Here is a 17,311-nt window from a genome sequence, read left to right as displayed (position 1 = left end):
CCTTCTCTTCACACACTCACGTAACTGGCCTGGGGACCTCAGGCTTGGCATCCTCCTCTACTTCACACACTTCACTTTGAACTTAGCAATATAAAATCACCATTTTATTGGGCTCCCAAATTCTGTGAGTTAGGAATTTGGACAGAGCACTGTTGGGGTGTTTTCCCTCTCAAACAGATAAGGGTGACTTCAAGGGCTGGGCACTGAAATCATGTACAACTACACAGTACAATATGATAGCCACTAGGTACATGTAGCTATTTAAATATGGATTTAAATTAATTAAATTGAAATGAAATATAAAGTTCAATTACTCAGTGGCGTGTCATATTTTAGGGTTCCATAGCTGCAAATGGCTGAAAATGTACTGTGGTACGGTACAGTACAGACATAGAACATTCTCATCACGCAAGTTTATTGGAAATTCAAATTCATCTGGAAACCTGTATGCTCATGTGCTAAACCTTCCACCGTACATGGAAGCCACTAAGTCCAGCCAGAGTCAAGTGAAAGAAAATTCAGTCCTATCCTTGATGAGGAAGTGACAAGTTCATACTGTGGAAGAGGACATGGGACAGGAGATACTTTTGTGGCCATCTATGGAAAATATCTACAAGCTATCTCAAGTTGCCAAAGGGCCCCCACAAAAAGTTAAGGTTAGAGAACTTTATGGCTCTGTATCACCGAAGAGATGGCACTCAAGTGTCGTGACCTAGATGAATAGAACTGGGAAAAAGGATACACTTTGCTGCTTCTTCACTTTCACTTTGAGGCCAACTGTCATCAGATAATAGCTCAAAGTTTATTGCCAATTTTGTCTTAATCGATTCCACGACCAAAATTAGCTATAAAGAATGGAAATCAATACTCCATAGCTCCATGCAGACAATATTTTTTCTAAACCAATACTACTTGTCACAAGTAGATGTGGAGGACACTCTCGAGACCCAAAGGCCCTGTGAGTTAGGCCATCCTGGGGCACAGAGGAGCCAAATGGAGTCAGTGTGTCCACCAAACAAAGACCCCAAGAATCAAGCAATCTCCTGAATGCAGCAGTTTATTGAGCATTTGTCACATTCACAGAAAGACAGAGGGGATCTCACCCACAGCATAAGCTAGAAGCTGGAGTGGTGCAGGATCTTCCTTCTACGCAGACAACACGCTGCCATGAGAACAAGGAGAGGTCCCATGGGCAGCAGTAGAACTCATGGTGACAGCCAGGGTACAGCCAGGGAGCCAGACAGGGCCTTCTGGATGGGCAGAGTGACACAGACAGTTGCAGAAGAGCGTACCCAGAACAGAGTCCACAAACTGTGAGCCCAAAGACTGAACCAAAGAGCAGCTGGAAGCTTTGTCTTTTATGCCATGGGAGTCAAATACAAACAACACATACTAATCTTACAGTGGTGTACAAATAACATGTGCTAATCCTTGCTGGTAAAAATGTATTTCTCTTTATGATAAAAATAAATTTTTTAGAAAACATGTTTTTATAAGTTTCTTGAGAGGATTCACAAGATAAGTTTTCTGGCACACAGGCCATATGGCTATCACATTATACAGTTACCACACAAATTATCACACAGGCACACCAGTTGTATGGTTATCACAAGCTAGTTTAGAAACAGACAGACGTGTAAGACGGCTTCTGTCCTGCTCACACCATTCCACCCCAATCCCCTAAGGTGTGCATTAAAAGACCCCAAAGGGAATCAAACAAGATATCTGGCAGGTGTACTTTTTTAGGTTTTGTGAAGCAATACAGAGCGACCGACATACAGAGAACAAGTCCATCTATTGTGAGTCGAGTTGTGAAGACTTTTCTTGATGTAGTTGTCCTGGTCCCTAGGTGATCCAGAACGTGTCATCTTCTCATTTGCAATTATGTCATCTGTGGGAAAAATGAACAGGTTTGTCTCTGGATTTTACCTTGATCTTATTTCCCATTGGTTTATTCGTGTTGTTAATCCATACATGATGGACATAAAGTTTCCAATGTTATATGCATCAAGGCTGGGAAAAATATGAGAATGAGGCATGAAACTTGGAGTCATTTGAGAGTGTAAGTTAAAACATGCTACATCCAGGGATTCCTGAAAAGAAACGTATATAATCCTGATTTCTTGCTTAAGCAATCCATTGAATCATTCTGTGGTGCCAGAGACAGTTGGGCAAGATGAAATTCCACATTATATCCATAATTTGGGCCCACTTTTGGACCATTTTGTTAGTAATGTGAGTGCCTTGGTTAAATTCTAAGACTCTTGGTGCCCCAAATGCTGCCAGCCATTTATAAATAGCCCATCTGTGGCCTTCCATCTGGATGTACTATAGTATCTAGGCTAGACCAATCCCGGTGTGGGTGTCAATCATCATATGTGCATATTTTTGTGGGAATTTGAGAGCAAGAGGACCTATAATGTTTGGAATGTCTGGTTTATAATGGGAAGTGGGCGGTCTCCTAATATACTTAGAGATATTTTCTTCACATTACTCATATCTCCTGACTGCATTTGAGATGTCCTTCCAGATGGTGTTAAGATTTTTTTTGGTCATGCAACACCCATAGAGAGAGTGTGTCCCTCTATGCCCTAATATAATATGCAATTGCAATAATTGTCCCATTGTTAATTGGTAGAATGTGGTTGTGCTAGGTGGCAATCTGCCTGATTCTAAGCTTTGTTGGCCCTGATTCAATACTTTTTTAGTTTTAACGTGGTAATTTGTGCGAAATGATCCACTGTATTGTTATGCTGAGCTGTTTCTGATTTATCTCTCTGATGTGCACTAACGTGTGCAAAATATTTTGATATGTCACCCAGCCTCATTAAGCTTTAGCTAGATGTCTCTGGACCAAGTCAGTTTTCCATTAATCTCAAAATTATTAGTTTTTTAGACTGATGACCAGATCAGAAGGCCATTATATATACCCCATACCCCACCAGTCGGTAAAGGTGAATCTTTCTTGACTTTCAAGCAGTGACTGCTCAACCACTAACCATATCGCCATTGCCTCAGCCATTTGTCTGAGGAGGTTTGACCCTCCTCTATGAAGGTTTTTTAGTCCATTGAGTGGAATGCTGCTGTCATCCAGTGTATTTTGGCATCTTTGTTTCATGCTGACCTGTCCATGGTAAACTACACATTTGGTACTTGGGGCCCAAGTGGGGGTTCTATAAACCCAATTGGGTTTGGCAGTGGTTGTGACTGAAAGGATTGGGGGGCTCCATTTCCAGGTCATGGCCATGAGTCTGGAGGCTTGCCCTGAAGCTGTAAATCCCATTCATTCATATACCATTTCCGTTTTGGGTGGAACTTGGCATCCAGTTGGATGCCTTTATGCTCTTGGGGATGGACCTTCACCGTAGCAATAGGTGTGCGAACTCACAGTCACTTGGCAATAACAGGGTCACTTGTTTAGGTGTCTAATACTATGTTCCTCTCAAAAATAGAGTGTTTATTTTCAGAGTATAGAAATTGGTCCAAAAACTCATGGGCAATGATTTTCCATCTTTAATGGCTGAAAGTTACCATGATCCATATCCATGAGTAAATATTATCTCAATTGTATATTTGGCATTGTGTATTCTATGTGGCAATTTTCAATAGGTTCTCAACATATTCTTTAAGCGTTTGTAGGGCTCTTGGTTGTTCTTCACTCCAAGAAAAGTCCTGTGCCTTCCTAGTCATTCTGTAAAATATTGCAATATTAGTTGCAAATATGGTATATATTGTTTTTAATGTCCAAATAGGTCAAACAATCTCTGGGTTTCTTTTTTACTTTTACGAATGAGTATTTTTTTTATTTTATCTATGACAATACTTGGTGTCATTTGCCCATTGTATTCCCAGGAATTTTACATTTTGGTTTGGTCCTTGAATCACATTTGAGTTTATGCTCCATCCTCTAGATTTGAGATGTATTACCAGTATACCTAAGCCCTTTCTTAAACGGTCTTGGTTTGAGTTAATTAAGAAAATATCCTTATAATGTAACATCTCACTATCCAATGTAATTTATCCTAGTATCTCACTGAGAGTAGCGCGTGCTATGACTGGGCTGTTCTGAGATAACCTAGTAAAGCAATATTGTTGGGTCAGGGATTTAGCTCAGTGGTACCACACCTGTTTCGCAAGTGCAAAGTTTTGAGTTGGATCCACAGTACTAGGGGGAAAAAAGCAATAATGTTTTCCCTGCCATGAAAATGGGGTTAATTCCTGAGACTCCTCATCCACAAGTATACCAGTAAATCTATGGTTGCAAAATCTTGTGATTAGTTATAACATTGATAACCTCCTCTATATCAGATAATGTTCCAGCCACTGTGGGTGATTCATCATTTGATGCTCTGACATCTATAGTAAGTTTATGGGTTTCGTCAGCCTTTCCAACAGGCCAGGCTGGGGTATTGTAATCTAGGGCTTTTTTTTTCCTCCTAATGCCTTCCTTTAATAATTGCTCAATCTTGTCTGTTAACTCTTGATGTCCCCTTTTAAGTGGGTATTGTTTTATAAAACTATTCATGAATGGGGTGGACAACTTTATAGGTTTCATGTCTACAGTTGCTAACCTAACTAAATTTTTGGTCTCTTTGATTGGACTAATCTTCTTTCTTTTTTTTTTTTTTTTTTTTTTTTGTACCAGGGTTTGTCCCTTGGAATTACTATCACCAATGCTTTTCACTTGCTCGGAGATTCTGCCGGCAAAGGATTTGCCCTTCATTCTGTCCTTGTCTGCATCTGCAAGGGCTTTCAAAAGCAATGCTAGTAGTTCCTTCTTGGTAGCTCGTGACAATAGGGGATATAGGGCTGTAGAGCACATCCATTTTTCCTTTACATATTGGGGCTCCTTGTATGGCAGCCTTTCCTTTATTATTTTCTGTTCCCATTTCTTATTGTCATAGATTATATCCTTATGACAGGTACACTCTCATAACCAACACACTCGTTTCATCATCTTATCAATTTCTGTGGGGTCAGAGATGACCCTAATAGGGGATGAGTTTGAATGTCCCAAGCTTGGAATCATAGTTTTGTCTTTCTGGTGTCCACCACCATCCAGAAGCCCACCAGGAGTTGCTCCAATAAGACAAAATATATTCCTATCACCCAGGAAATTTCTAGGGATTGGGGGCTCTGCAGGAACTAGTGGACAGAGACCAAGTACATGTTTCTTATCATATAATCGTATCATAATCTTCAGTTTACAGAGATAGATCATGGGACTTTTCAGTTTCCATAATTCCATAATCACATGAACCAATCTTTCATAATAAATTTCTTTAGCAGTAAGAATATATTGCTTTTCTAATAAGAAATTCATTTTGTAAAAGTTTTTTGAGACAGGGTCTCACTGTTTAGTTCAGGCAGGCCTTGAACTTACTGGGTTGCCTAGGCTGACCCTGAACTCGCAGCAATCCTTCTGCTTCAACCTCCTCAGTGCTAGGATTACAGGCATGCCCCACCATTCCCAGCTTACATAAACATTACTTTTTAAAAAGAAGGAATGGATTGTCAAGAAAATTCCAAATTAAAAAGAACACAAACTAAAGTGCTACAAATACCAATCATGGATGATTACTTATCTCATTGCTATCTCTTTCTTGTTAACAAAATTCTGATTTCACTCAGGGTCAGTTTGTTTAACTGAAGAAGATCAATCATATTGGCCCAAAACCTCATCCTGTCTATAATTGGTCTAAGGGTAGGGACGTGACTCAGTTTTGCTAATAAAACATAAGTGGAAGTGTGCTTATGGCTGTTAGGGAATAGTTTACTTTTTAGTTAAAAATAAAAGAGAGAAAAGGGCCAGGAATTTACCTCAGTGTTTTCGCTGCCTGCCTCACAAGTGCAAGATCCTGAGTTCAATACCCAGTACCAAAAAAAAAAAAAAAAAAAAAGAGAGAGAGAGAAAGAAACAAAAGAAGAAAAGGCCCATTTTATATTCCTTAAACTTTGAGGATGCTACTGTATGAAGACAATACTTGGTACTACAGCAGCCATCTTGTGACCATGAATGATGTCTTAGGTACCTTTCTTGTTGCTGGGACAAAATACCCAACACCACAAGTTAAAGGAGGAGAGGTTTAGTGCAGCTCACAGTTTGTAGAAGTTTCAGTCCATAGTTTGCTGTCTGCAAGGCATGGCAGGCATGAGTGGCATGGCAGAGGGACATCACAGAGGAGAAACAGCCCATGGCCAAGTAGGCAGGAGGCAGCAACAACAAGCAGCAGCAGCTTGCCTTCCAACTTTCCCTTTTTATTCCATTCAACCAATAACCCTAATGGTCGGTGCTACCCAAGGTGAGGCTTCCATTAACCACACCCAGAACTACACTGAACCAATTTAGTTATCACACACCCTTAATCCCAGTATCATCTACCCTAACTCAGCATCACATACCCATGATCCAGCTACTTACCAAAAGTTTTGGCTATGAGCACATGAGGCTTGTGGGGGGGCATCTAGATAGAAGCCATGACAAAAGGAGACTGTCAACATGCTGGAGGGCTGGAAGAAGTGAGATCCTTTTGTGCTTTAGAAGGGAGAGAATTGGGTTTTCATGTTATTGTGGTAAGAGGTGCCTCCTTCAAACCTTGTAATGACATCTAGCCTAACTCCTCAGAGGTACAGTGTTAACAATGTGTTTCACACACTTGTATAAATTTCTGAACAAACAATTTAAATAGAAACAAGAGGCTACTTAATCATATTGCTGCACCTTATTATTCCCACTATTTCTTAGAGCTCTTACATACCTATATAAAAATCCCCTTCTTTACAGTTGCAGAGTATTTCATTATGTGGATGTATTATAATGCATTTAATGAGTCTTCTGTTGATTAACATATAGAGTGTTTGAGGGTTGAGGATTTAGCTAAGTGGCACCATGTCTGCCCGGCAAGCACAAGGTCCTGAGTTTGATTCCCTGGTACAAAAAAAAATTTTTTAGGGTGTTTGTTATTACAAACAATGCTATACATACTATATCATTTAGAGAGTTTTGGAATGAAAATAACAGCATACAACTAAAAGTAGTTTAAACCATAAAGATTTATTATCATACATAACAAAAAATATATTGCCAGATGGTCCCAGAATGGGTTTATTTAGTGGAACAACAATGTCACTAAAGGACCCAGAGCTTACCATATTTCTCTCGCCACCCTAAGATTGTTAGATAGTTTTGTCTTGGGTTTGGAAGTAAGGTGGCTGCCATACCGCCAGACGTGCCATCATCATTCAACTCTACTTAAAGGAAGACATCAATTTTTCCTCACTGACCTGCTTTTCCCAAGGAGGAAAATTTTCCTCAGGAACCCTGCTGCAGAATTTACCTCATCTATCACTGGGTAGAATGTGCCCCTTCATAAGCCAATTATTAGGGCTGGGGATTTGGCTCAGCGGTTCTTCTACCTGCCTCGCAAGTGCAAGGGCCTGAGTTTGATACCCAGTACCCCCCACACAAAAAAAATAAGCCAATCATTGTCAAAGAGGACAATGGCTTTTTGGCTTTTATTAGTAAAGGTTTATTCCCTGGGGCTGGGAAAAGACATGTTTTTCCTGAGCAGAGTGCATCCTGACATCTGAACCAACTCAGGTGATACTGTCAGGAAGAAAGAATGAAACATTTATTGGACAATGACAAAGAAGGTCTCCCACAAACACCGTTTTATATCCATCTTTGTGCGTGTGCATGCAAATATAATTCGCACAAAGTCCTCCCAAAGAAAAAGCCCAAAGTCCTTTTATGCTGGATCAAAAAAGTGTGCTCATTGAAATGTTGATGGGCATAGATGGATGCATAGATGGGTAAACAAACTGTGGTACATACCTAAGGCTGGGTGTCACCTGGCCTTAAAAAGAAATGCAATTCTGACACCTGCTACAATGTGGATGGACCCTGAAGACATTATGCTAAGTAAATAAGCCAGATACAAAAGGATAAATATTATATAACTCCATATACATAAAGTACTTTGAATAGCCAAATTCATACAGACAGAAAATAAAACGATGATTGCCAGGGGCTGGGTAGAGAAATAGGGAGTTACTGCTGGAAATTCAGTTTGGGAAAATGAAAAGGTTTTGGAGAGCTAGAGGGTGGAGGTGGTTACATATCAATGTAAATGTCGTTCAGACCATTGAACTGCATGCTAAAACATGGTTTAAATGGTATTTTATGTTATGTCTATTTTACCACCATAAATTATTGTGGATGGATACTGACAAGCTATCCTCAATGAAATTTTAGCACTCATACCTCTCACCTTTGTGTATGGGGCCTTGCTTGAGTTTCTCACAATTTCTGAGTCCGCTGTTCGTCCCTCAGTAGTGGCCCAGAGGACATCAGCAGACATAAAAGACCAATAGCAGAACAGTCAGTTTTACACATAAGAAGAATCTTCAGAAAAGAAGCACTAAGCAGGCATCTCTCTGTGTCCCTCTTGAGTTTTGACCATGTCTGAGCTTCTTTTCTCTTCATGGCTGCCATTCTGTCATGGTTGCCCCAAACTCTGTTGCTCTCCTTTATGAAGTTGTCCGGCTTAAGTGGAGTCAATAACTTAGTCCTTTGCTTCCCCTGGTTAAGAAAAAAGTCATCCAGGGCAGGAAATTTAGCTCAGTGGTGCCACTGCCTGCCTCACAAGCACAACATCCTGAGGTCAGTCCCCGGTACCCCCCACCAGAGAGAGAGAGAAAGAGAGAAAGTCATCCAAAAATTAGGAATTCATCAAAAAGATTATTGCATTCCCTCTCAATAATACATGACTCACTGTATAACCACCCACTTGCGAGTAGTCTTTGTCTTAAAAAATCAGAAGAGAAAGATAACTAGCCAAATTCTTAAACAATCCACCTTCAATAGGCATGACAATAAAACTCTTTCTATAGTTTGGTTGGTTGTTTTTTTGTTTTTGAAACAGAGTCTTGCTACATAGCCTAGGCTGGACTTGAACTCACAGTGATCCTCTAATCCTTTCTCTAGGCCCTTCTTCCTCTTCCCTGCCCTCCAGCAGCTCTGGGGCTGTTTCTAGGAATTCAAAAGGGCAGGACAATTCAAAGTGACCTCCAAATGCCCTCTGCATGTATCCCATGAAGCTGAGGGGTGCTCACAGCCAACAGCACAAGAGGGCAGCAAGGTGTTTTCCTAAACTCAGTCCCTGTCCCCCCCACCCCCACCCCTGCAAAATAAGACATTTCTGTAAAGTAGCAGCAGTTGGTATGTATGTATGTATGTATGTATGTATGTAGGTGTGTATGTATCTGTCTCACTATGTAGTTCAGGCTGGCCTTGAACACACAGTGATCCTTTTGCCTCAGCCTCCCAAGTGTATTAGTGGGATGTGCCACTAATACAGGGCACCAAGTAACCAAATAAGGGAAATATAACTTTCAACCTGCCAGATATCTGAAACACGAGTTTGTGTTCTCTAAAATCAAAGAATGAATTCTAGGAACAATGGAGGTGAAGAGTAGGGAGAAAGAAAGATAGTTTCTAAGAGACACAGAAGGGGGACCTGAAAATGGGTTTGCTGCCCACCATCCCCTCTCAAAGGTGTTTTATGGGACAAAGCCACGAGTTGAGACAGATACTCTCCTAAAGAATCCACTTGTCAAAAATAGGCTTTTGAAAGTTTATTCTAGTGAACAGAGACTAAAATCAGATTCTAGCAGCCAGTTGGGAGAAGCCGCGTTTATCCATCTGTGGGTGGAATGACCTGCGGAGAGACAGATAGTGGCAGCTAGATGAGGTTTCATTTGTAAGGGAATGGGCTGATACCAGGGGAGAGATATTAGCAATTAATCAGGAAAGAAATTAGGTTTTGAAGGGGCTAAGGACTCTGGGGTGGAGTCCTTCTCTGCTCCAGGGGGGTAGTATATTACATTTTGAGTCCATTTGCTCTATTTGCTAGGTAGCTGCTGTTGTCTGCTAAAAGCAGCCTGTTTGCTTTGTCCTGTTTGTGAAGGACTCATGTAAGTCAGACCTGACAGGTACAAAACTATAAGATCCAATGAAAAAGTCACAAGATGGTCATGAAGTGGGACAAAACCATGTTCAACCAATACGATTGCAAATATAGTCACCCAAGTAATATTGGTTAACTGGAGATCAAATGGGGAAGCTAGTCACGTAGCAAGTGTAAATGGATTTTAGGGAAGGAATGGGCTAGGTAGGGATGGTTTTGGCCCCTATTTAGAATGTCAGTCACTCCTATTCCTCCATAGGGGAAGTAGGTTGATGTATTAGTTTCTCTCTTTTTATATTGTTAACCTTCAGTGAATGTGCCTCAGTTGTTTTCTATGCTGTGGGCCCAGCCTTGTCCAACTGCCTTATAATTTCTAACTATCTTAGCTGTCCGCAATACCACCATGCCTGGCTTTGGTTCTTGTTTCTAAAAGCACAAATTTTTTCTTCTACCACAATAGAAGATAGCAATACAAACACAGCAAACTAGATCTTTTTGGGTCATAAGGCTTCCCAGGAAACTGCTCCTAAATTTATCATACTTTTCTCTCCTCTTGGAGCCTAAAAAAGAGTTACATAGATGAAGAATTTCCCTTTAGGAGCAAAACCTTGTTTTCTCAGAATTGAACCAGGGATTTCTCTCCTGTTCTCCACATATAATCTGAGGCATCTAAACTGGGCCAGGTAGCAGCTCTGAGGCCCAATCCAAAACAGCATAAGGAGTCAGCTGAGAAAGCGACCACTCCTACTATTGCAGATAGCTAAATTAGTTAGAGATTATTATGTAGCTGGGCCCTCAACATAGAAAAACAATTGAAGTACATTCACTGGTTAGCATTATAAAAAGAGGTACTACACTACCTACTTCTAGAGATGAATAGCAATAATTGATACTCTACATAGACATCAATCTGCCTAGCCCATTTCCTTTCCAGAAATTCCTTGTATATGACTTGTTTTCCCATTTGATCCCCATTTAATCAATATTACCTGGCTGACTGTATTTGTAATCTTATAGGTTAATTACACTTTTGTCCCACCTCATGCACACCTTGTGAGTTTCCATTGGATCTTATTAGTTGGCTCACTTTTGTATCCACCTTAACTCAAGGCTTTGCTCCACAAAACCCCCCTGGGAGGGCTGGGGATTTAGCTCAGTGGTTCCACCACCTGCTGCGCAAGGACAGAGATCGATCCCATGTGGGGGGTGCGGGGAATGGGGACAAAAACTAAACCTGGGAACAGGGGCCCTGGGCAACTCACTTTCAGGTCCCTCTTCTGTCTCTCTTAGACAGAAGCCATCTTTCTCTCAAGAAATTTTTCCTACTCTTAGCCTCTGTTGTTCCTAGAAGTCATTCTTCAACTTTAAAGAATATAAACTCAGGCTGGAGATTTAGCTCAGTGGTTCTGCTGCCTGCCTTGCAAGTACAAAGACCCAAGTTCGATCCCCAGTACCAAGAAAAGAAAAAAAAACAAGATGAACTCGAATGTCAGATATCTAGCCGATTGAGAGTTATATTTCCCTTGTTTAGATTATTTTTGCTTATTTGGGTTACTTGGTGTGCTGTATCACTACCTCTGGGACCAGCTCGAACTCCAAGCTTCAGTCAGCAAAGAAATTGAGGAACACATAAGCTGAACATCGCAATTTCTAAAAACAGAATTCCTAATTTTGAGATTAATCAAGACCTCCTTTGGTTTTACATTACAGATAAGTCCTTCCCTTTCATATCTCAAATGTGACACTATAGCAGAAATTAGTGAGAAAAGAGAATTAATTCTATTAGGCAATAAGGACAGTGGCCCCAGAATAGGGTCTGCTGAGTCATAGCTAGGGGTGGGAGACTCTCCCCAGAAATTCCAGGCAGACCACTGGCTCCAGGGCACATGGGTACAGCATGAAGACTGCACAGACTAAACCCTAAAAAGTATGTAGTCCCCTATAGGGGAGATTATTTTGCTTACACAATGACCCAAGCTCCCTCCTAAACCCCTTAAAAACCCCTAAACAGAGGGCCAGGGATTTAGCTCAGAGGTTCTGTCACCTGCCTCACAAATACAAGGTCCCAAGTCCGATCCCGATACCAAATAAATAAATAAATAAAGTGCATGTGAAATATAAATGATTTTTTTAAAAAAACAAACCCTAAACAAAGGGCCTTCTTGGATATCCTACTCAGAATCCCTTCCCAACTAGCAAGCACTTTACTTCCTTACCTTTATAACTTTTCAATAAAGTTGCTTGCATGCTACCTCCTATCCATGGTTTCATTTTTGTCATCATGGGACACGACCCCAGAATTCTGGTAAGAAGACTACTTTAGGGGACCTGGCATGGTGGCACATGCCTGTAATCCCAGCACTCAGAGGCTGAGGCAAGGAGGATCACCATGAGTTCAAGGCCAGCCTGGGCTACATAGTGAGACCCTGTCTCAAAAAACAAAACAAACAAACAAAAAGCCTCCTTTAGGAAGCTGCCCTGCACATGAAGAAGCTGTCCTCAGGAACCTCCACATTTAACCCTTTTGCTTACTTTGACTACAGGAGGCCACTAACCTGAGTCAGCTTGAGTTGCCATGATGCATACCAGAGACTGAGTAGTTTAAATACAGTCAATTCTTGGTTCTGGAGGCTAGAAGTCCAAGGTCAGGGTGCTAGTACAGTGGGTTTCCTTCCAGAGCCTCTTCTGGCCCGGAGGCAGCACTGGCTGGTTGTGTGTACACATAAGTTGCTCTCTGCAGTCTCTCTCATAAAGGCACCACTCTGTTCACCAGGCCCTCATGACCTGGCCTGACCCTAAGCATCTCCCAAAGGCCTCATCTCCAAATACCACCACCCCAGGAGTTAGGACATCAACATAAACTGGAGGATATAGTTTGCCATCTGGGTTTGCTTTCAGGTCTCAGCCTTTGGGGCCATCTCCTCAAAGCCCACTCAGGGATTGTGAAATGATAACTGAGATCACCGTGTGGTATTGAAACTGCAGTTTCCTCTAATTTTTCATGACTAGAGATAGGAAATCATTTTTTAAAATCATTACCCTATAATCCCAGCACTCTGGGAGGCTAGGGCAAGCTCAAGCCCAGCCCAGGCAATTTAGCAAGACACTGTCTCAAAATTTTAAAATGGCTGGGGATATATCTCAGTGGGAAGTCCCTGGTTTCCATCACCAGTACATCACCGGGGGAAAAAAAAAAGTGACCGGCAATTTTAAAAGGTGCTCTTTAGGTCCTTCCAGAGAATCATAGAGAGTAGCGTTCCTTTTTTCTTTGAAACAAAATGTCTGCAGAATGTTCTTCTGGAAAGAGAATAGATAGATACAGGAACAGATGACAGTAAGTTCCTCTCTGTAGGGATCTAAAAATATCACAGTATGCCACATGTTAAAAGGCATTAAAAATTCACAATGACTTTCATTACACCCTTTTATGTTTCCTTTTATGGACTATGATTCCTAAGAATGCTCCATCACTAGAGATTTCACAAAGGAATACTTATGATTACTGCTAGGAAAATACACAGTGTTGAGATAAGGCTGATTCTTCGGTCTTTTTCCCCCTTTCTTCTTTTATTAAAATATTGATGGCACAATCATTTATCGAAGAATAACAAATAATGACAGCTAATACTTACTGAATTCTTAATATGCGCCAGCAATTTGCTAAGTGTTTTATATTCTCTTTCTCATTTAATGCTCGCAAGAACCTTAAGAGGTAGATACTATTATCCACAAAGCCACAAAGTATTAAGTATTTATAATTGCTTCTTGCTCTTTGCCTTCTAAGCAATGGATTACTAAGTCTCTTTTCTTTGGTGCATGATTTTGGGGACCCGAAATGAAGAATTACAGAAAGATACAGAGAAAAAAAATGGAGCGAGACAAAGCTGAACTGGAATAAAGACATGAGCTGCCAGGCATGGTAGTGCATGTCCATCTGAGGCAGGAGGATCACCCTGAGTTTGAGGCCAGCCCAGCCTACACAGTAAGTTCAAGGCCAACCTGACCCACATAGTGAGACCCTGTCCCAAAACAACAAAACAAGACTAAAATAAGTTTTAAAAAAATAAAGACACAGAGACTCTGAGTGGCTATAGGAAGGTGGACAGATTAGAGGTGTACGGGAGAGCAAAGAGAAAATGGAGGAGGGGGATGAGGGACTGGGATGGGGAGGGGTGTCCAGGGCTGGCAAGGTACAAGGAGAGGGAAGGGTCATGGCCACCACAGAGGGGAAGAGAATTTGGGGAAAGAGTAGGACATTTGGAGAGGACTTTTCAAAGTTCTGGTATGTGGAGTGCATCTTACTCTGTCTTCCGGGAAAACCTCAGTACAGAACCTGCCATAGTTCATCTAATCTAATATGCTACCAAAAAGACATAACCAATGGCATTATTTTACTTGCCAACAAGAGAAAGAGAAAGCTGTCTGTCAATTACCAGTGCCCAGCACTTGAAAACATGTCCCAGTTTCAAAGAAATACTGTATATTATAGTTTTTCACAGATTTATGTCCTTTTGTTTTGTTTTCTAATACATAGTTATCCCTCTAAGTCAGAGCTAACAGTTATATTTGAGTTACACCCATTTAATAGTAGAGAAAATTGAGTCTCAGAGAAGTGAAGTTTCTCCTGGGCTCACAGCTAATAAACAGAACACCAAGATTCCAACCCCAGCCAGCTTGATTCCCAAACCTATGTACTTTCAGTACTCATGACTATTTTGAAAAGACATAGAGTCAATAAAATGACAGGATTTTATTAAATCTGTAGTTAATAGCAAAAATGACATTTGAATTTTAAAATTAAAGCTTTCCCTACACATCTTAACATGTTGTGATTCAGAGCCTCCTGCCCCACGTGGAGAAAAGTGTGAAATTGTCCTGGGCTTTGTGGCTCAAGAATTTCTTCTTTTTCAAATTCTCTTGAATCAAGTAACAATGGTATGGTCACATGCTCAAATATCCATCAGTGCCGGCCTCAAATCAAAGCAGATTTGGCACCAGTGCTAAGAAAGCATTTTTCTTCTGAGCCAACAGACAGGAAGCCTTTTTTGTGACTCACAGAAATAGAAGAATGTCAAGCTCCAAGGCCGAGTTCTGAAACCAAACCAAATATGTAAAATGTAAATAGATCAGCAGTCTATGACCATGGGAAAACCATCCAACCTCCATAGTCATTATGATCCTCTGAGAATGCTATGCACCCTTCCTCATCAAAATCCTTCAAGGTGGGAACAAAGCTGCCTTTACTGTAATCTCCCCGCAAATCCTCTGGCAGAATTAATGGATCTTTCTGGAACCGTGATCCTAACCTTCCTCCTTGTTTTACAGGGAGTTGTTGAAAGATGTCTCTCAACTAGATTGGTGGCTCTCTGAGGGCACGCTTGTGTGATCCTTGGCTTCTCTGAAGGTTTATGTGTAGTGGCACACACCTGTAATCCCAGCACTTGGGAGGCTGAAGCAAGAAAAGGGCTGTGAGTTCAAGGTCAACCTGGGCTACATCATGAGACCCTGTCTGGAAAAAGAAAGAGAGAAAGAGAGAGAGAGGGAGGGAGGGAGGAAGAAAGGGAGGGAGGGAGGGAAGGAAGGAGAGAAAGAAAGCTTAACCATAGGGAATAAATTATAGGAGACCCAGCCTAGGTCACCTGGCTAATGAGGACTATAACCCCAGTCCTTCCTGGAATGCTGGCCCCTACTGCTGCCCCTTGTACCTCTTAATAATGATAACAGCTAGCTGGGACTGTCAGCACATACCTATAACCCCAGCCCTCTGGGAGGCTGAGATAGGAGGAGCACTAGTTCAAACCTGGGCAACTTAAGGAGATTCTATCTCAAAACAAACAAATGAACAACAAACATTTCAAAACGTCTCAGGATGTAGTTTAGCGTGAAGGCCCTAAATTTAATCCCTAGTGCCAAAAGAAAATAAACAGAAACAAACAACAGCAATAATGAACTTTTATTTCGGGCCCTTCTGGGATTGAACCCAGGGGCCTTGCACATGCTGGGCACTCACTCCTCCACATTGCATCTGGTTATTTCTCTTCAGTCTCATTTAATACAGAACAATCCCCCTATTTTCTTCTTTTATTTAAGATTCTGACTTTCTGAAGAATTTAGGCCATCTTTCTTATAGAATGTCACAAATGTCACACTGCCTTAGTGTGTGTGTTTATGTTTTTTGTTGTTGTTTTGGCAGTGCTGAGAATACATGCTAAGCAAGTGCTCCATCGCTGAGCTATACCCAACTTCTTAATTTTGTCTTTTAATGCATCATTATCCAGCAAAGCCAATTCTGACCAGCCCAGGAAGGCCCTGTTATATTTGAATTTGAATTAGGCTCATTTTATTTCTAGAAGAGACACCTGATTCCCAGAAAAGCCAAATTACCCCTGGATTCGTGGCTAATAACCAGAGCCAAGGTTCTACCCAGCCAGCTTAACTCAGCTTGTGTGTGTGATGCAGTTGAATTTGTTCCTCTGTCACTCACGTTTCCTGTCAACTAGAGGTTGAGTGGTTCAAGTTGAACATTATTGGAAAATTTATGCCACAAGTGATGCATTATCCTGGGTGAGGTGTCCCATCAGAATACATATGTCAGGTGCCCCACTGTCAGTGACCAACATGGAGCACAGGGTTAAAGTTCTGATCGCCAGATAGCTCCCCTTACGATTAATAAAGTGGAGCAACACTTTGGAGTCTTGTAACATCCTGTTCTGCCTTGTTCGCCTTTGCAGCTCTCAGTTCCTAGTATAGGCCATACTTGGTGCACGGATGAATTCTACCTTACCCTTACAAATTATGATTGAGCACAAGCACCGACCTCTCACCAAAGCACTTCCCCTAACGGTCACTCTGGGGAGTAGAAGCCCTGCAGCTCAGAGAGCAGGTATAGTGATCCGTGGAGCAGCCGCTAAGAGTCACAGAGCTTCCTCTGTCAGCACCCAGGCTGTGTTCCCAGACCCACGCTAAGTGCTTAAGAGGAGCTGCCTCTCCCAGAGAGGCAAAGTGCGGCAGAGGCTGGAGAAATAAACATTTTTTTTTTTGAGAAATAAACATTTTTAAAGTTGTCTTTTAAAAGCAGAGAGCAGTTTTCTGTTTTTGCAATAAGTGAAGACTGGGACTCTCCCTTTATTCTTGGATAAACCACCACCTGCCTGGTTCATTAATATTATGCAAATGTTAAACAGGAAATGTTCTAGCAAAATTGTTTCCTATCATAATGTAAGAGGGTGTCTCTGCTTGGGCAAAGTCAAATCTCTTCAGGGATTTCTCCATTAGGAGAACTCCGTGTGTGTGTGTGTGTGTGTGTGTGTGTGTGTGTGTGTGTGTGTGTGTGTGTGTGTTGC

The 17,311-nt window shown here is 41.4% G+C and overlaps 1 long non-coding RNA gene and 1 other non-coding gene across 2 annotated transcripts; one reads left to right on the top strand and one right to left on the bottom strand.

Annotated features, from left to right (window-relative positions):
- Positions 1-8,674, bottom strand: LOC104852202. The gene is made up of 4 exons (XR_777446.3): positions 8,271-8,674; positions 6,759-6,928; positions 6,422-6,535; positions 1-1,891 (listed from the first exon to the last, which is right to left on the bottom strand). It is a non-coding gene; the product is annotated as an uncharacterized LOC104852202 (long non-coding RNA).
- Positions 6,525-6,628, top strand: LOC117286704. The gene has a single exon (XR_004517835.1). It is a non-coding gene; the product is annotated as a small nucleolar RNA U13 (small nucleolar RNA).
- Positions 8,675-17,311: the final 8,637 nt, after the last annotated feature.

This window comes from Fukomys damarensis, unplaced genomic scaffold (genome assembly GCF_012274545.1).
Source record: "Fukomys damarensis isolate Sample0158 unplaced genomic scaffold, DMR_v1.0_HiC HiC_scaffold_2, whole genome shotgun sequence".
Classification (NCBI taxonomy): Eukaryota; Metazoa; Chordata; class Mammalia; order Rodentia; family Bathyergidae; genus Fukomys; species Fukomys damarensis.
This window is presented reverse-complemented; position numbering and strand designations above follow the sequence as displayed.